Below are 20,234 nucleotides of genomic sequence, written 5' to 3'. Positions count from 1 at the left end.
TAGTGGTTGTCAAGCAGGATACACATAATCGTACTATGAATTACACCATGCTGGCGGGCTACTTCCCCGGAGCTTGTACTTGGGTTTCGTCTCAATACCTTGTAGAACGTGGACCTCCACATCTGGTGTACGCACAGTCCTCCGCCTCCATGCACGTTCGTCAGTCTGAAAGGAACCATCATCACGCAAACGCCCAAAAAGGTCTTGAAATGTTGTGTGATGTGATTGGTGTCCGTGATTGCACTTGTTTTGGTATAATCGTGCTGCCTCTTGACCGTTTCCATATGCTTGGCCGTACACAGACACCATCTCGGCATGTTCCCGACATGAATACCGGATCATCCTGCTGCTTACAATGCGCTGCGTCAATCACACAGCCCGCAACACGCAAGGAACACATGGCACGTGGTCAGAGGAACCATCATCGCCATCTACCGTGGCAACGATGCACTTCCAGACACATGTTCATAGGACCTTTTTCCTGCGTTTCCAGCCAGGATTCCGTCCCTGCAGTTTGTCGCTTTTATTAATGTTCACCCTTTATACAAACTGTGCCCTTCGAGATGAAATTTGGTCAATGTACTATAATGTGTGGACTTCTAAAACAGATTATTAAGAACTGAACAGTTTCATTAGCAAATTAATATATTTCGGAAGGCAGTTCTGTCTTAAGCTAACCCGCTCCCAGAGACAAGCCAGTTTCCGTATACCCAGCCTTATAATGTGCAACAAACACCTCTCATTCGTACGTTCCTTTAATCTAATTACACATCTAACCATGGCAGCAGCCAAAAAGACGTAATACATAAAGAAAAATATTCAGCTATCTGTACAGTTTTGCTCATAAATTATTCACAATGATCGCGGGCTCATTCAGGAGATTTTCACATAACAGCTGGCGAAAAACCTCAGCTATACCGATGGATTTGTTATCTTGGAGTCGAAAGAAAGATCACGACATGGTATCTACAGGCAGGAAACGTTCTAGTTGTCTCCATTAGCAGAACACGAGTCAATTTCGACGCTGTACGTCACAGAGACGGCAGGGAATCGTGTTTGTTTTCATCGCTCGTCTCCGCGCAAGCAGACGAGACCGCAGGAGAGACAGCCCAGGCACCAGAAAGGCCTGGCTGTGTGTGACGCAGGGCAGCGCCGGAGGCGGTTTTGGCAGCGCGACGGCCGGGTCAACAACCTGAGCCACTGCACCGTCTCGTGTCCGCTCAGACGGCGCTCTCTACCCACACATCCCTCCGGTTTTACTCTCCTCACCTACGCTGCTCTGTAACGGCAAGGACTCCAGAGAAGACGGTGGAAATTGACTGACACTCTCCATCTTGATGCCCCGTTTACGCGGGCGAGAGTCACTGGACCACGCACGGACTGACGCTCTGTAAGATCGGCTCCGTGGACTTCCCGACAGTGGCATTTCGGACGCTTTTGTACAAGGGACAGCCAAACGAAAACGAGACAGATGCAAAAAAAGTAAGTAAACTGTTTATTATTTCAGAAGTAATCGCCATAACTGTCAACACATTTATCCCACTGTGAGCCGAGACGGTCAATGTCTTCATCGAAAAATGTTTGCGGTTGTTTACAGAACCTTGAAAGAAGTCAGGGGTGCACCTCTTCGTCCGGAGCAAATCGACAGCCACGAATGTCTTTAACTTTTAGGGCTCCAAAAATACAGAACTGGCATGGGGAACGGGGAGAGATCGGGACTGGCCGGGACCACACGTTGGCAAGGTATGCTGCAGAAGCTTAGCTGGGATGTCCTTACACATCCTCCATACAGTCCCTATCCCTCCCCACGCGATTCACATTTTTTGAACGCTGAAGGGAAAGAAATTCGTGGCCGTCGATTTACTTCGGACGAAGAGGTGCACGACTGGTAGACATGCCAACTTTCAAAAGTGAAAAATCAGGAGAATTTTAGCGGTGTACTATTGTGAATTACAACACATTCCTGACGATTAAAGTTGCAATAATTCAATAACTGTAACAATTCAATTATATTTGCTTTATTATTTACATGTAAATACTAAATAATGGACATACCTGAGCCTTTGGACTGCATAATTTATCATTCAACATGCTGAACAATATGAATGATGAGCTCTGCAGGTTTCTTTGGATTCACACACATTCAAATGAAGCACTCTCGAGAGAACTACAGTTCGAAATTACGATCCGAGGAAACAAATTAACGTATATTAGATTTCTGTTTTGACATTAGCACAGTTTTTGCACGAATAAATCACTGTTAAATGATCACACGTTTTCATTTCATAATGCAACCCATATTTGCATGGCATCTTATATCCGTAAGACATCTTTCCCAAATTTAAATCAATTTTATACAGGATGTACATGTTAGGCTTAGAAAATAATCTGAATAGTTTATCAGTCTGAATTTGTCTGATTACGGTAGTTACTTATTCAGCACAAAAACTCTGAACTCTGAACTAAATTTCTGCTCAAAGCACTTGCCTTTTTGAACTGATTTTAAAATCAAAAATTTCTCCAAAGACGTTTCTGAAAGCATGGACCTGAGCTGAGTTTTGGTCTTTGTATCTGTGCTAAAAATTCTCTCACATTCCGCATTACTATGCGGAATTGACATTTGCAAGTTTATCATATTGAAGAACCCAATCAGCCGATTTCTGCTGACCTACCAACGCCCACTGAACATTCTCTCTGCTGCCAAGTTGGTTTCTTCCAGCTGAAAGTTATAGAACTGAGAGTGAAGAATATCAACTTCTGTATCTAAGTGTTCACTTTCGCTAGTCAGAATATTAGGAAATCTGTTTATGAAAAATCTAAGGCTGGAAACTGATGCTTTCCCAATTGTAGAAATATTTGTAACTTCTGCATGCATTAAAACTTCATCTTTGAATGGAAACACTGCCTTTTAGACACAACAATGTGAATCACTTCGCTTGGAACAACTATCGACTACTCCTTGTCCACGATAACTTTACGATTGCGCTGGTGCTACCAGAAGCGGACGATAAGTTCCTTACTTCCTTGTAGATACGAAGCGCGAGCTACGCCTACTGCCGCTCCCGACAGCCACCGCACCAATCTACCAAGTTAACATAGACATGTAGCAGCCATACCTTATCATCCACCAATATATTGAAGGCGCAGGATTTTCAGATAGTAAGGAAAGTATTGAAACTGCTCTGAAAATCGGGAGATCGGTCTTCACTGACGGGAGATCGGGAGGAAGAAGGAAAAATCGGGAGTCTCCCGCTTAAATCGGGAGAGTTTGCACCTCTGGACTGGGTACAATAATGGTTCTGTAGACAACCGCAAACACTTTTCCATGAAGACACTGACCGTCTTGGCTCATAGTGTTAACAGTTATGGCGATTACTTTTGTAATAATAAACAGCTTAACTTTTTTTCACCTGTCTTATTTTCACTTGAATGCCCATTGTAGGTGCCGCAGATACCGTTCCACTTACCACCAACCAGATTTGCACCGTGGTATTTCCGACCACAGGCTCTCTCACTGTTGCGGCGTCCTTTGAAGAGGCAACAAAAAGGTGTACCACAGTGCCTGCTCGCTTCACATGCATCAATTGCGGCTATGCTCTTAGGTTCCTGCCTAACCACACCCTCGAAAATCGCGACATACTCGGAAATTAACAGCCAAATATTTGTGATAAGCAAGAATATAAATGTAATTAAGCTCTACTTCTAGGTTCCCACCTAACAACGCCCTCGGCAATCGGACGTATTTAAAAAGGAGTCCACACGTCATTGCTGCTCGTTTAACTCGCGCCAATTTAATCTTTTGTTTTCTTTTTAATGCGACCAAAAATAATTTAAAAAGCATTTAAAATGCCTATCTACTATGTATGTAGTCTGTCCTAAACGTGGATAAAATGTAAAGGAATATTCTTATTACAAAACGGTCGAGAAAGCAACGGCTAACACCAAACATTTTTGCACCTGGCATTTCCGATCAGAGCTACTCCCCCCCCCCCTTTCGGGAGAAGCCACGGTTGAAATATTTGTGGTCGGAAACAGCACACTGACGTAAAGGGTAACAAAGCCCACGATCGGAAAGGACACGACACCATAAGATCCAGTAACACTACGAGGGTCTACTGCTGCTGTTTTGCTGTTTTAATGAATAGCCCATACACGGATTTCATGCAATTCTCCAGCTTCTGATAGTACTTTCACAAGTGTGTAACTATTGCACACACCCATTTGCAGGTGCCTAATGCAATGAAGACTTTATATCCTACAACTTTTACCCTTTAACACTTGTCTATGAGGTTCATTCAAATGAAACCTGGTCAGTGCGTCCACCTCTGCCTTACACGTAACGTGGCACCAAGTAACTGCGGATATGGAGTCGCCATCTATTGGTAGACACACTGACGCGTGCGCACCGTTTGATGTTGCATAACGCCAGTGAGGTTTCACGCCGAAGAGAAGGTGGTCACACAAGTTATCGTCCACTACCGAACATGCAGGCGAGTAAGAACGAGCAACAAGAAGTGATCCGATTTTGGTGGCGGAGGGAGCTGGAGGCCGTGAAATGTATCGACGGGTGAAGGCTGTGTACGGTGAGTACAGTCTCAGTCGTTCAAGGGCTGTGGAATGGCGCAAACGATTCCTTGAGGGGCATCCTGGGCTGGTTGGAAGACCATCTCTGACGTAGGTGTGAAACCCTGGAACATCCACCGTACAGTCCCGACCTTTCACCGTGTGACTTTAGCGTGTTTGGACATATAAAACAAACAAGCTATTCGCGGACATCGATTCGCAACGGACGACGAAGCGTGTGACTGGGTCCAGGCCTGGATCCGACAGCAGCCTACTAGCTTCTTCATGGATGGAACCGACCGGCCAGTGTCGCAATGGGATAAATTTGCCAACAGTTTTGGCGACTGTTTTTGAGTATGTGTGCTCTGTATAATTACACTTTCTGAGTTAATAAGATCATTACCGCTACTTTACACTAGTGACCGGGTTTCATTTGAATGCCCCTTATACATTAACAAATTCAGGACTTCTTGATGATTCATAATGTGTCGTAACAACATGTCCTTTCTTTTAGTACGGCTTTGTCGTAAAGGTTACGACAAGTTCTTGTATCCCCAATTCGATTCCATAACTTCTCGTTAGTTAGTCGATATATTCACCCAGTCTTCGGCAATTTTCTGCAATTCTACAATTCAGACGCTTCTATTTTCGTTCTGTTTGTATTATTTACAGTACACATTTGATTTTCATATAAGACTACAATCACAAAACACTTCCTAATAATTAACTTGTAATTCGATGTATATATACATCAGTTTTTCACGCAAGCCTGTCTTGCTATTGTACATCTACGATTTATACACTCTCTATTTCCACTGTCCTCAAATATTTTGCCGGCCGCGGTGGCCGTGCGGTTCTGGCGCTGCAGTCTGGAACCGCGGGACTGCTACGGTCGCAGGTTCGAATCCTGCCTCGGGCATGGCTGTGTGTGATGTCCTTAGGTTAGTTAGGTTTAAGTAGTTCTAAGTTCTAGGGGACTTATGACCTAAGATGTTGAGTCCCATAGTGCTCAGAGCCATTTGAACCATTTCAATTATTTTGGTGCGCAAATAACAAATCTCATCTCTTACTTTCAGCGCGTTTTATCGAGATACCATCTAATCCGTTCAACTGATCTTCAAAAGTCCGTACACGTAGACCAGCCAATGAAGACTTGATTTATTACTAAACAGTAATTTCATACCACTAAAACACTATTTTAATAGTCTGCTATCTTTCCACCTGCAATGCGAAGACTATTAGTCCTAGTGAAGAAAAAGAATAGGTCCATTTTTTTGTAAGAAATTTAATGTAGTTTAATTTTGTACTCGGAAACATCTTTGCTAGAAGCCGAGGTTTTCGAGTTGTTCAAGAAATACCTAAAATAGCGACCATTAAACATCTCACCTATCACGCACTTACGCCACTGGTGAGGAATCTTAGTAAGTTGTTCATGACTCTCCCTCCTATCATTATACGAAATTTTGCGAATATCCAACTTTTTTCCCCTAATGTTCAATCGCTCACTGGCCAACCGCCTCTAAAGATGTAATATGACACTGTCGGCTTGAAAAACCGCCTGTCGGAAAGCGTGTTCTTTCTTCGGGCACATTGGCACCTTCCTTGGATACGTGGGAGCTGAACCATGTGTATATTTGTAGAAGGTATGTGAGTGTAATGATGGATAAGTGTATAGTGTAGGTTTGTTCTTGTTGTATGATGGTTCAAATGGCTCTGAGCACTATGGGACTTAACATCTATGGTCATCAGTCCCCTAGAACTTAGAACTACTTAAACCTAACTAACCTAAGGACACCACACAACACCCAGTCATCACGAGGCAGAGAAAATCCCTGACCCCGCCGGGAATCGAACCCGGGAACCCGGGCGCGGGAAGCGAGAACGCTATCGCTGTTGTATGATGATGATGATGACATGGGAGAGTGAGAAAGCTGGTACCGAGAAGCACGAAGGGAGCCACCGAACTTAATGTACCCTTCCGACGGACTGATCATCATCATCAACAGTATCACAACCATCACTTCATGAGGTACTGCGGAGGTAGAAATTTAATTCGGGACCTTTGTGGAGACCGAGACGGAGTTCGAGTCTCGGGTCGGCACACAGTTTTAATCTTCCAGGAAGTTTCATATCAGCGCACACTCCGCTGCAGAGTGAAAATCTCATTCTGGAAACATCCCCCAGGCTGTGGCTAAGCCACGTCTCAGCAATATCCTTTCTTCCAGGAGTGCTAGTTCTGCAAGGTTCGCAGGAGAGCTTCTGTAAAGTTTGGAAGGTAGGAGACGAGGTACTGGCGGAAATGAAGCTGTGAGGACGGGTCGTGACTCGTGCTTGGATAGCTCAGATGGTAGACCACTTGCCCCTGAAAGGCAAAGGTCACGAGTTCGAGTCTCGGTCGGGCACACAGTTTTAATCTGCTAAGAAGTTACCTCACAGTTTTTATCAAGCTACAGCCCCGTCTTACTTCCTTCTCAATTACTGCCACGCCTCCATGTCCTTCGACTCTTCGTACAACAACAACAACAACTACTACTACTACTACTACTACTACTGTTACTGCTACTACAGCTTTTGTAGTAGGAGAAGCAGTAGTAGAAGTAGTAGTAATTTTATTCGTCAGTAGGCCCGTAGGATATTGGGCATGTGGTATCACTCCTTAAAAATAAAAAAAACAAATTCATATATACAGCCATCAACATATACTTACAGGTCTAGACGGACAAGGATGCGAGAAGTAGTCGGCCGTGGCCTTACAGTAGGAGCAACTCCGACATTTACCTGAAACACAGAAAACCTGAATCAGAATGATCGGATGAAAATACCCCAAATACAAGGCAAGTCTGTTAAAAGGAGCGCAATGTGTGTGTGTGTGATGTGTGTGTGTGTGTGTGTGTGTGTGTGTAGTCTGCTTCATTCCCCTTTATCCCTGAAAACTGTAAGATTCCAATGATAAGTCTGACAAATTTCTACGAAAAAGAGGGGGAAGGAGAAACTGGGTAAAATGTGCTTATTATTACGATTTTGTTCAATTTCTCATCAGTTGCACTGCACCGTTGTTTGCTGCTAACTGTTTTAAGCGATTGGTGTTAGTACTTTACCTAAAAATGAGTCAAAAACAAGTACCGTAAAGTGATAAATATGTTAATTTTGAAAGTACAAGGCAAGCCAGCCACAACCTTGAATGAGTGAAGTTGCGATGGAAGACCTGACTAGTAGTGAGATGGAGGGCAATCTCATATCAATGAATACGTAATATCCCTATTGAAGTTCTACATGTGAAGAATTCGAGTCAGCAGTGGGTCTCGCATTTGAGGACAACACAAGATAAACATTTTAGGAAGAGCATTTCAGTATCGTATTTGGGATACTTGAAGCAAATGTAAAATGCTTCTGTCGTAGGAACGTGACAGCAAGCAAGTACGAATTTGTAATTCAACTCCATCAAACGCCACTGACAAAATTGCTGCTACGAAGAAGAAAGTAAGTGAAACTTCAACGAAAAATAAGCGAAAGTAGTTTTTTTTCGGTGGCAACCACTCTTTAAAACGGTTTTATTAGGTAATAATACTACAGAATCCATGAAACATATTTAGATCCGTTTAACACTCGTTCAAAACTTCGAAAAGTTAAACATATAAACACTGCTTTTAAATTTGCATTAATATTCTGACAATTCTGTGGAAACAAAACAGAAGTTCAAATCAAAATCTTCAGATACATAGCGTCAGAGACTCATCTTCAGTTGCCTTACCATGACAAACACCAAACCAGCGCTACAATATGTTTCATCGACAGCAAAATATAAAATTTGCAACACTTTAGATATGTAGGCTGTGTCAATGGATCCATCAAGATCTTTAAGCAAGCGGGATAGGATTAACAGAAACGATCAGCATGATAGATACAGCATAGTATGTACAAAATGATATACCGAAATTCCAACTGAAGGACTGCAATGCAACAATTAAATTACAAGAGTGTGCAGCAAAAATCTACTTTAGCTAATCAGTTCAAATGGCTCTGAGCACTATGGGACTTAACTTCTGAGGTCATCAGTCCCCTAGAACTTAGAACTATTTAAACCTAACTAGCCTAAGGACATCACACACATCCATGTCCGAGGCAGGATTCGAATCTGAGACCGTAGCGGTCGCGCGGTTCCAGACTGTAGCGCCTAGAACCGCTTGACCACTCCGGCCGGCAGCTAATTAGTAAACATCAGAAGATAACTTAAGAATCATCATGAAAAAATTTACTGACCCGAAGTGTCATAAAAAGAGTAAGAGCCCATATGAACAGAACTTCTGAGTAAGCCCACTACCAAAACGCTGTGGCACTTTTTTCACACCACGAAACGATGAAGGCTTCAACAATAAACGCATGAGCAATTGACCCAAGACATCGTCTTGTTGGCACAAACAGGAAAAACAAAATCTTGAAATTTCTTGTCTCCTCAAAAACCACACGGGCCTAAATGGCAGAGAATTCTTCCGAAAAATATTATTAGGGGACACGAAAATTATATTTAATAAATTATTAAAGCAACACAGATGAACAAGTGTTCTCTATCAAACACTTAGATTTAATTTTAGACCAATAATGCGACTCAAAGCGGGGGGTTAAATCCAAAACTGAAAAGGCCAGGAATCAGTTCATCACCACGAGAAAACTCTTCATGAACTGCGACCTCAAGTGTGCAACTGAGAAACAGAATGAGTCGAAACTACAAACTCCCCGTTATGGATATGAAAGCTGGAATTAGGCCCAAGTAATTAAAAACAAATTGATGTTTTTGAAATTTACTACTATTTTGCGCATACCCTGGATATTAAAAATATCAAATACTGAAATCCTTCGTTAAATAAAGATGCAAAATGAACTGGTACCTATTATAAAACAAAGAATGATACAATATTTTGGACATATTATGAGGGGCGAGAGATATCAATGACAACAAACTATTATTATTGATACACATATACATGGCAAATATACGTGGCTGAAAGCCATTCGAAGATAGCACAGAGATACATCAGCAAAAACTTTCCATGAGCACTGTCAAGATCAGAGCGAGCTACGTGAATATCCAAACTTTTACGAGCAGATGGCGTCTAAATAAGAAGAAGAAAAAGATGATGATGATGAAATTATTAACTCCGAAATCACCAGAAGACTCACAACAGAGACAAATACAAAGAAGGAAGACAAAGACAATAAAAAATGCTAAGAGACATACACAAGCATTCTTTCGTAAAAAAATTAAGTTATTGCTGCTTAATATGTTCAGAGATACAAAACTGAAAAGCCAATATGTCAAAACAAGATCAAGCTATTGTTCGCGGTTTACTAGGTACTTACACAACATTCTTGTGGAAAATATAACGAAACGCTTAGCCCAACGACTAGTAGCATACCTTTCTATTTCTCCAGGCAATAATTAGTGAATGCAAGTGACGCCGTCCGACATATTAGCCTCATTCATACATTCTCTTGCCTTGTCTGTTGTTCCCGTAACATGTAGTGCATAATTTCTGGTAAATGTTGTGGTGCTAATGTTACTTGGTAGGGACATAGCGCCCGCCGACTACTTTGAATTCGGCGACCTCTTGGCGCTTTCCACAGTAACCTTGTATATAAGCTGCATGTCGCCAATCGCATTCCAATTGTGTTTCCTCCGAGTCACAGTATGTGTATGTTTCAGATTCGAATAATCGATTATTACTCTCCCTGTTCATATCTCCTGTGGGCTGCGAAGAATAAAATCGACAGTACGAAACCAGAGGTACAGATCACACTGCTTACAGTTCGGAGGAATATCGTGAAAGAGAAAACTTTGGTAAGAATAGTGTCTCACTTACTGTTAGTCACAAGTTTTATAATCAATAAGGGATTCGCAACAATAATTATGTATTTTAGCAGCCAAAACGGCAGATAGTACACGGTCTCCTTTACGGGTGCAGTGAAGACAAACAATGCCAACGGCTTGCCGCCGTGGTAACACCGGTTCCCGTCAGATCACCGAAGTTAAGCGCTGTCGGGCTGGCCTAGCACTTGGATGGGTGACCATCCGGTCTGCTGAGCGCTGTTGCCAAGCGGGGTGCACTCAGCCCTTGTGAGGCAAACCGAGGAGCTACTTGATTGAGAAGTAGCGGCTCCGGTCTCGGAAACTCACATACGGCCGGGACAGCGGTGTGCAGACGACATGTCCCTCCAAATCCGCATCCAGTAACGCCTACGGCCTGGGAATGACACGGCGGCCGGTCGGTACCACTGGGCCTTCATGGCTTGTTCTGGAGACAAACACTGGCCATCGTCCACGGAATAATCTAGCGGAATCGCACAGAGCAGATCAGAGAAGCTACACGAATTTTGGGAGGATGTGGAGAAAGCAATATTCACATCCAAAGCCAACATGGTTGTGTGCATATACTGTATTTTCGATTATCAATGGAAAACAGGGAATTACGTTAAACTGCCAGCGAACTGTTACAATGGCCACAATCGTTTTCGTTTGTCTTTTGCAGGATCGTTGTTGACCTATCAGAATGAGGTCGTGAAACGTAATAAGTCAAAATGAGTATAAACTAAAAAAAGTACACTGTGCATGGAGCTCCAACGATGAACTAACTACCGTTCGTCAACTCTCTTTTAGTGTTACATCAAGCCCATCAGGAAGCAAAATTTTTTTACAAACATTTACTAGCTGTTATGTTGGTACTGTAAATAAGTGCACAGGTAATGAAGATAAGTGCACAGGTAATGAAGAAAACTCAATTGTTTATAGCCCTTTAAAAGTGATATTAGAACTTGCGCTGGATGATTACTCTAAAGCGGGCCCCAGACGGTCAATAGTACTGCACAATAATATTGTGCAATATTACTGATGTTCTCCCTACACTGCTCAATAATACTGTGCAACAATATTGTGGTTCGGACTGTTGACGATAAACAAGCTGCCGCTGTGTTAATTGCTCTTCCTTGATACAAGCAGAAATAAAGGTGGATTAAAAATTGGAACAAGGAGCGTCAAATATCACTCACGCAAATTTGTTGGCAGAATTTTGGTGTGGAGACGGCAAAATACTGAGCTGGATCTCAAACACATTCAACCTACAGTAAAGTGCGGTGGTGGAGCAATTATGGTATGGGATTGTATGGCTACATCTGGTTTTGGTCAACTTGTTTTTGTTTAAGGTAACACGAATGGATTTCAGTACTTAAATACCCTAAAGAAAAGTCTACAAGTGATTCTAGCTTGGGTTTAGGCACTGATCACTACTTTCCACGAAATAATGACCCTATCCTTACAGCGGAAATTGTTCGTCTGTGGTTGTTGTACCACACTCCCCACGTTCTCAAACTTCCAGCACAGTACGCAAACCTTAATCCAATTGAACATCTTTGGAATACTTTTGAAAGAAAAATATTACCTCAGTGACTTAAAAAAAAAAAAAAAAAAAAAAAAGATTCATACTATGCCAAAGAGGTTAACTGAAGTGATACATAGAAGAGAACTTCCTACAACGTATTAACATTGTCGCTGTATTTATGTAGATTGTAATTTTATTTGTATGTATGGATACTTCTTTCGCTACTGTGTGAAGTCAGCTGGTACAGAATTTTTATTTACTCCTTGCACAGAGCAATATACTTGACCCTTTTATAACTAAAGAGTAGGGAGGAAACCCCATACTGTTAGTTTACCTAACAGCATCTGTAGTTGTGATCTTAAGTTCTAATAAGTAAGGGTATTCTGCACGAATAACGGTGTATGAATATGTTTTTCCATGACTTCATCCTCCCACGTGTATCGGCCAGATCTCCAAGTAATGCGCGTGCACCGAACAAATATTATTGCCCAGTTAAGACTAAAAGAGGTCGACTGACGGAAAATACTCGTGAAGTCGCTACTTTTTGTACGGAGATAGGAAAGAGTGCCATGAACAACACACTAAAAGTCTGAATCGATGGGGTGTGAGTGTAGTGCTGGGGAGCCATTTAAATGTCACTTTATTATGTTTTTCCTGAATAATTCGAAATTTTTTCCTAGTACAAAATTAAATTTCATTAAATATCCTACAAAAAAGAACCTATTCATTTCTCTCGCTAGGTCTAATAGCTTTTGCACTGCAGGGGATGGAAACATCGCAGATTATCTACTGACAATGCTGTTATAACGGGATGAAATTAAATGAAGTGGATTAAAAACAGATATTGAATGTGTGCACCACATCTAAGTCTGATATTTTGTCTGGTCACATAAGAATAGTGGGCAGGAAACGCTGGGGATGTACAGTCTTTCCGTAAACTGGAAATCAGCCTGCTCTCGTGGTGGAGGACGTCGCATTTCCAGGGAGAACACTACAGCTGTCGTACATGATGACTAAGAATCCGTTTTCCCTTCAGCAGTGTACAACACAGTGCTGAAATTGACATAGATTCTCTCCATGAGCGTTACTTGCGTTAGTATTATTCGTAATTCATATCTGCATTCCCTGCAAATGCACTTCATGGAAAATAAACACACCACCCGGCAGACATCGCTGCGCAGTGCGTTGCTACTGATTCATAAGGCGCGCTGTGCAGGCCCGTTATAACTTTGTAAGACACGCTGTAGCTGCTTCTTGTGGCGAAGTGGGGTAGATAAAGTGGCGATTCACCCGCTTTGTAGAGCTATGAAGGAGAAAAGCACATGACCGCAATCCAGCGAACTACCTTCCCCTAAACTTCCACCCCCCCCCCTCACCTCCTGTCCCTTCGCCGTTACACCACAGAAACCAATTTATCCCTTAACACGGCTCCGTTGGACTTAGACATGGCACACAAATTTAATATTGTTTTAAATCCACTTCATAAAAAAATCTGTTTTCCGTACCATTAAAACAATATTCTTAACCCTTAATTAGTAACATCTTTTATAAATACACAAATGGTACTTTAATGAACATTCAGACGAACATTAGCTATATTTGTAAAATATATATAATATATCAATATATATCTATTATACAAATGGGGAACATTCTTACCAATAATTTCTTTTCTTCAAAGTTTTATTCGATACTGTAATGAACATTCGGACAGACATAGGCTCTGTACTTTCAATATACATCATATATAAATACATATGTAATGCACGAAGGAGAAATAATGGTTCCAAAAATTTTGAAAATTTCTTGACTGACTAACTTTTTAACGAAGCTGTAATGAACATTACAACGGACATTGGTATATATTATTCTAATACATATGATATATAAATTCGTACCTAATTATATAAAGAGGAAGTGTCATTAGAAAAACACTCGACAAGTTCTTGGTCAATTTACTTCAAATTCTTATACAATACTCTAACGAATATTCTGACAGATATGATGTATGTATATATAAGGCAGAATCATTGTTACCAAAAATTTCGATAAGATTTAAAAATGTACTTCAAATTCTTACACGACACTCCAATGAACATTCAGACGCACACAGGCTCCACATTTTTAATGTATATAATATATAAATACATATATTTTATAGAAAGGGGAAACACTGTTACCAAAAATTTCGAAATGTTCTTGACAGATTTATTTCAAACGCTTACTCGATACGCTAATAAACATTCTGACTAACGTTGGCTGTAGACTTTGTTTTTTTTTTAAAAAAAAACGACAATGTATAGGTTAATGTTCTTGACCGATTTATTTCAAATATTTACTCGATACGCTAATAAACACTCAGAAAAACGTTGGCCGTAGATTTTTTTTAAAAACGGACAATGTACAGCTTATTTACACCGAGTGCGGGACAGAAAATGCTGCGCTGTACTACGAAAAAATGCGGTTTCGGTTTTTTTTTTCGCAGTCAGTTTCAACTATGATGCGAGGGTATGTAAACAATTAGACAAAATATTCCTCCCATGTAATTTCTTTCTCCTAATATATACTCTGACGGAAAGAAATCGCAGCGCCAAGAAGGAGCTGTGCGACATACACGAAAGTTGCTAGGTGTGTTTCTGCATCTGGAAGATGATATCTACTCAAATTTTGCACCAGTCACATAAGAATGGCGCTAGTAGCTCAACTATGACGATGTCAATCAGGTTTGCTTTAAATATGTGCAGTAACGGCCGTGAGCGATAGTTACATTTGAGATTGGACGTGGTGAGCTGATGTTAGTTAAGAATGCCTTTAAAGTGACAAAGACGCCATTATCAACACCTCACTGAGTTTGAACGAGATCATGTAATAGGGCTACGAGAAGCTGGATGTTCCTTCCACGATACTGCAAACCTGGCAGGAAATGTAGCCACTATACATGACTGCTGGCAGCGGTGCCCACGAGTATGTACTGTCATAAGCAGACCGGGCAGTTGACGAGGTGTCTCTCATACCAGACACACCAACGATACCAATCAGTTTACCCATTCATTTTAATCGACTTCAATTTCGATTCAATATTTCGTTAACAATAACAACAAACAACGCTCAGATTAAGAGAGGGGGATAAGAGGTCAGATAGGTGGTTGGGGGAGGGAGGGGGGAGATCGGCAGAGAGAAGGGGGATGAAGGAGCAGCTATTTTTTCCAATAACCTCCCTATGCTCAACTTCCCTACGCTCACCACACATGAAATTCTTACAGACACTGCACTTCACTGTATACTTCTTGTCGCTGTTTTTGCAGACTTTGCAGCGATCTTGTTTGGACCCAATGCAGATGATTTGTCGCCTTCCTTCGATGAGTTAACTCGCAAATAATTATTTTCCTTTTGTACAGATTCCAGCTCCAACCTCAGTTCACTTGGGAGACTCCTTATTGCCAATCCCTGCTGCATAAATAGGCATTAATTCCACTTGCTTTCCGTAATCTATAAAACACAGCTATAAGTCAAAGTTGTGTGCGTTCTTGCACATTCGATCAAATGAGTAGACCCGTCCTTCCGCTTCATTGTAAAATTTAACGGCTTCTGGTTCTTTTAATTAATTAATTAATTTTTGCAGTTTAGGAAATAGTTGGCATATAATGCACATTTGAAGCTACTAAGACAATTCTCTCTTTCTTTGGTGAAAAAAATGCCAACTGTTAATTCGTATAGAATTGCTGTAGATACCAGTTGCAGTTTAGGCTAGCAAAATCTTTGGGAATTTCTTGTTTGTTCCTTCGTACTGTTGCAACCACAATTATACCTTGATACAATGTCTCCGACAGAAGAGCGAACGAAGGAAACCAATTACGTACGGTTATGTTTGAAAATTGGTGCAGTCCTACGCATGGTTTTCCTGCGATCAACTACTTAGAATGGGAGTCAGACATGAATACGAGTTTTGAACCGTAATTTTCCAGTTTATTGGGAATATACTACGTACATCTGGAATTTAGATCGACCTATGGATACTAAAAGATGATCATCAATGTTGCGTTCAACTGATGGTCTGCTGTACTCTTTGCAGTGTACGAAGAAACTGTTCCAGGAGACTCGGATATTTGTGAAAGGATCCTTGTCTTTTCTGGTTAACCTGGTCTGCTTGTCATTGAATCTCGAACAATTCGAAATAAATCTGGATTTGATTCAAATGGCTCTGAGCACTATGGGACTTAACATCTGAGGTCATCAGACCCCTAGAAATTATAACTACTGAAACCTAACTAACCTAAGGACATCATACACATCCATGCCCGAGACAGGATTCTAACCTGCGACCGTAGCGGTCGCGCGGTTCCAGACTGTAGCGCCTAGAACCGCTCGGCCACTCCGGCCGGCAAATCTGGATTTCATCTGTGAGAAAACAGAAGTATAAATACGACTTCGTAAGGCAGTAGGTAAAAAATCACCACTCATACTATTATCTTTCCTACCACTTGCTGTTGGCTGCTTTCCCTTTGCCTTTACGGCAGTGCCTCATGACGCGACGGCACGGGACACCGTGATCCGTCCATCGGACACTGACATTTGAGCTCGGCGGCTCTCTTTCCCTCTTTGTGCTATTGGAGAGGAGGTGGGTTACGTGCCGGCGCCGGGTTTCACCCTCTCCATTCTCTCACTAGTATCCAACACAAGCAGGACACCACACTACGTACACGCATGTTACACGTAGTCACCAACACTTACCAGATTCACTTAAACACACGTCTCTCACTTTTCGCAAAGGAAAAGTGTCATTGTGCGCAAAGTACAGTGAATCCTTTCCATTAAGACGGCTGCACCTGCCCTTCGGAGTCTCCTAGCCAACAGTGCCACACGAATTTACACTTACCCTAGATTTCAGTCTGCACGTGTACTGTGAGTGTCCCTCCGAATGTTCCCATTTGGAACACGTCACGGCGCCTGCACTGTGAATCACGTCGGCTGGTGTGGAAAGACGTCAGAGCGCGGAGCCGCTGTAGCGTGCCACGTCTCTCGCAATAGCTTCCAGCGCCGCAGAGCGATGACCCAAACCTTGGCGGCAAGTCACGCTTTCCATTTGAGTTGCCGCCTAGCGAGGGTCCACTCCACCCGCGCCACCGCCTGTTCGCGCTGTCGCGCTGGGATGAACTTCACAGAGAGCTGCCGGATGGCCGGAAGACACGGGGACTCGCTGTCTGGGTTCCGCCATATTCTGCTGCAGTGTCTACGAAACTGCCGGAAACGCACTGCCTCCATCCTGCAGCAATACCTTCGTGCGACGTACAACAAGAAGCACTGTCATAAGGGAACAGGAAGCAGCTCCCGCGCACGCAACGAGCGGTAACGCTTACAAGAGTTGCTGCTGCACGGGCGTCTGGCAGCGAGCGACGGCCGTTTTGTTCTACAGTTTCCTGTTGCGCGTCCTTATTTAAACGTCTAGAAACCGAGGGCATTCCTATGTTTGTTACCGTCCAGAACTTCCTAATCTATCTTCCAGTATATACCGGGTGATCAAAAAGTCAGTATAAATATGAAAACTGCATAAACCACAGAATAATGTAGATAGAGAGGTACAAATTGACACATACGCTGGGAATGACACGGGGTTTTATTAGAACCAAACAAATACAAAAGTTCACAAAATGTCCGACAGATGGCACTTCATCTAATCAGAATAGCAATAATTAGCATAACAAAGTAAGACAAAGCAAAGATGATGTTCTTTACAGGAAATGCTAAATATGTCCACCATCATTCCTCAGCAACAGCTGTAGTCGAGGAATAATGTTGTGAATAGCACTGTAAAGCATGTCCGGAGTTATGGTGAGGCATTGGCGTCGGATGTTGTCTTTCAGCATCCGTAGAGATGTCGGTCGATCACGATACACTTGCGACTTCAGGTAACCCCAAAGCCAATAATGACACGGACTGAGGTCTGGGGACCTGGGAGGCCAAGCATGACGAAAGTGGCGGCTGAGCACACGATCATCACCAAACGACGCGCGCAAGAGATTTTTCACGCGTCTAGCAATATGGGATGGTTCTAATAAGACCCCATGTCATTCCAAGCATGTGTGTCAATTTTTACCTCCCTAACTACATTATTCCGTGGTTTATTAAGTTTTCAAATTTATAATGACTTTTTGATCACCCGGTATATCACATTTGATTCAATGGTGAAGGTGCTTACATCTGCGAAGAACTTCTACCAGGGAACATATCGTCCTCTTACATTTACATGGAATGGACAAAAATATGGAAACACCACAAATGCAACGCACTACCACGGCCAATACGATGCAGGAAAACCGTAGGCATTCAAGGTTTGGAAAAATTTGTAGTAAGATCTTATGGGACCAAACTGCTGAGTTCATCGGTTCCTAAGCTTACACACTACTTAATCTAACTTAAACAGACTTACGCTACGGACAACACACAAACCCATGCCCAAGGGAGGACTCACACCTCCGACGGGAGGATCCGCGCGAACCGTGACAAGACGCCCTAGACCGCGGCGTGTGAACCGTAGCAAGGCGCCCAAGACCGCGCGGCTACCCCGCGCGCGTGGCATTCAAAGCAGAGTTCAGTCGTCTCGCAATGGATATACAGATCATGTGTGGTTTTCAATGAAATCCTACACTAATTTTCCTGCAAAACGGTGGCAAATTCAGGTAACGACGATGGTTGTGGATGGCGCTCACGCACTCGTCCCTCCACAGTACACTACAGAAAGCTGTATAATATCAGCATCTGGTGATGTTGGTAACCAGCGGAGATGCGACAATTCATCCTCGTGCTCACAAACACAGTCTTGGACGGTGCGAGTTGTGTGAACAGGGGTCGTGTCGTCTTGGAACGCAACATCACCACTGCGGAGCGATCATGGGGTGCACCTAATCAGCCAAAATACTCACAGAGTTCTTGGCTGAAATACGACCTTACAAAGTACCCATTGGGCCCCATGGAATATCACGGCGCAGCTCCCCAAAATCATCAACGAACTGCCGCTACGATGTTTCACTCCTGGGACGTAAAGTTGGTCAGAACTCGAAAACATTATGCAACAAGACTCATACGATCAAATGACTTTCTTCCATTGCTCCATAGTCCAGTTTTTATGACTTCGGCACCACGTTTTCCTGTTACGGGTATTTGCATCACTGAAAAGTGGTTTAAGAACTCCAGCTTACCCTGCAATACCGTCTTTCTGGAGCTCCCTTGTTGTTCGCAAGAGCGACACTCACTTCTGTAGAGATTTCTGCAGCTGTCTTCTTATTTTTGGTCACAATCCTTTTCAATGACTTTCAGTTACTTCGTCCGCGTTCTAGCTTAGCGGGTAATGATTTTCCACTTTCCCTGTATGCTAGACTTGTTGCCAGTAGTTGAGATCAACGCGTAAGTGTTAAGGAGTGGGAACTAAAATTTTAATCATATTAACAGAATCTTCCGTCGGTTCTTGGTAGAACAACTTTATAATCATAAATAAATAAATGAAAAGCAAACTGGTGTTTTCCATTTAAAATTTTAATCGCTGGAGGGACAGCGACGTTCTTTTCGAGGCACACTGTTGAGGACATTTACAGAAATGACATTTGAAGCTGGCTGCAGGACGACTCTACTGCTGCCAACGTACATTTCGCTTAAGGACCACAAGGATGAGATAAGAGAAATTATGACTAGTACGGAGGCATAGAGATACTCGTTTTTCCCTCACTCTGTTGGGAAGTGGAACAGAAAAGGATATGACTGATAGTAGTACAGAGTACCCTCGCCAAACTCCATTCGGTGGCTTGCGGTGTATTTATGTAGATGCACGCGTAGACAAATCTTTGATAGATGCCTCTAGAAACACCAAACACTTCGGCTACCTTGATTACGGAAGCAACCACCATTCAAGGACCAATAATTTGCCAGCACTCTAATTCACTTGGCTCCGACATGATGCACCCACAACTACACAGAGTGCTGTTCTAATCACGACTGACACTTGCAGCGCACTGACGACACTTTACAGGTGGTCAAAATACACCAGCGCAATTATAACAGCGCAATCAGCAGACTTGGCTAGCATCTGTATTTATGTCCAAGTATGTATTTCTTGCTTTTCCACATTTTTGTTCAAATGGTTCAAATGGCTCTAGACACTATGGGACTTAACATCTGAGGTTATAAGTCCCCTAGACTTAGAACTATTTAAACCTAATCAACCTAAGTACACCACACACATCCATGCCCTAGGCAGGATTCGAACCTGCGACCGTAGCAGCCGTGGTTCCGGACTGAAGCGCCTACAAC

General features: G+C 42.5%; 1 protein-coding gene across 1 annotated transcript in view; it reads right to left on the bottom strand.

Moving 5' to 3' along the window:
• The window catches only part of LOC126195328 (RNA-binding protein fusilli), a 1,033,937-nt gene that overhangs the window by 497,074 nt on the left and 516,629 nt on the right, over nt 1-20,234 (bottom strand). The window contains exon 6 of the mRNA XM_049933898.1: nt 7,271-7,341. The gene's annotated coding sequence lies outside the window, so the exon portion shown is untranslated. The remainder of the gene's footprint in view (nt 1-7,270; nt 7,342-20,234) is intronic.

This window comes from Schistocerca nitens, chromosome 7, assembly GCF_023898315.1.
Source record: "Schistocerca nitens isolate TAMUIC-IGC-003100 chromosome 7, iqSchNite1.1, whole genome shotgun sequence".
Taxonomy (NCBI): domain Eukaryota; kingdom Metazoa; phylum Arthropoda; class Insecta; order Orthoptera; family Acrididae; genus Schistocerca; species Schistocerca nitens.
The sequence above is the reverse complement of the archived record's forward strand: the minus strand, read 5'-3'. Positions and strand labels throughout refer to the sequence as shown.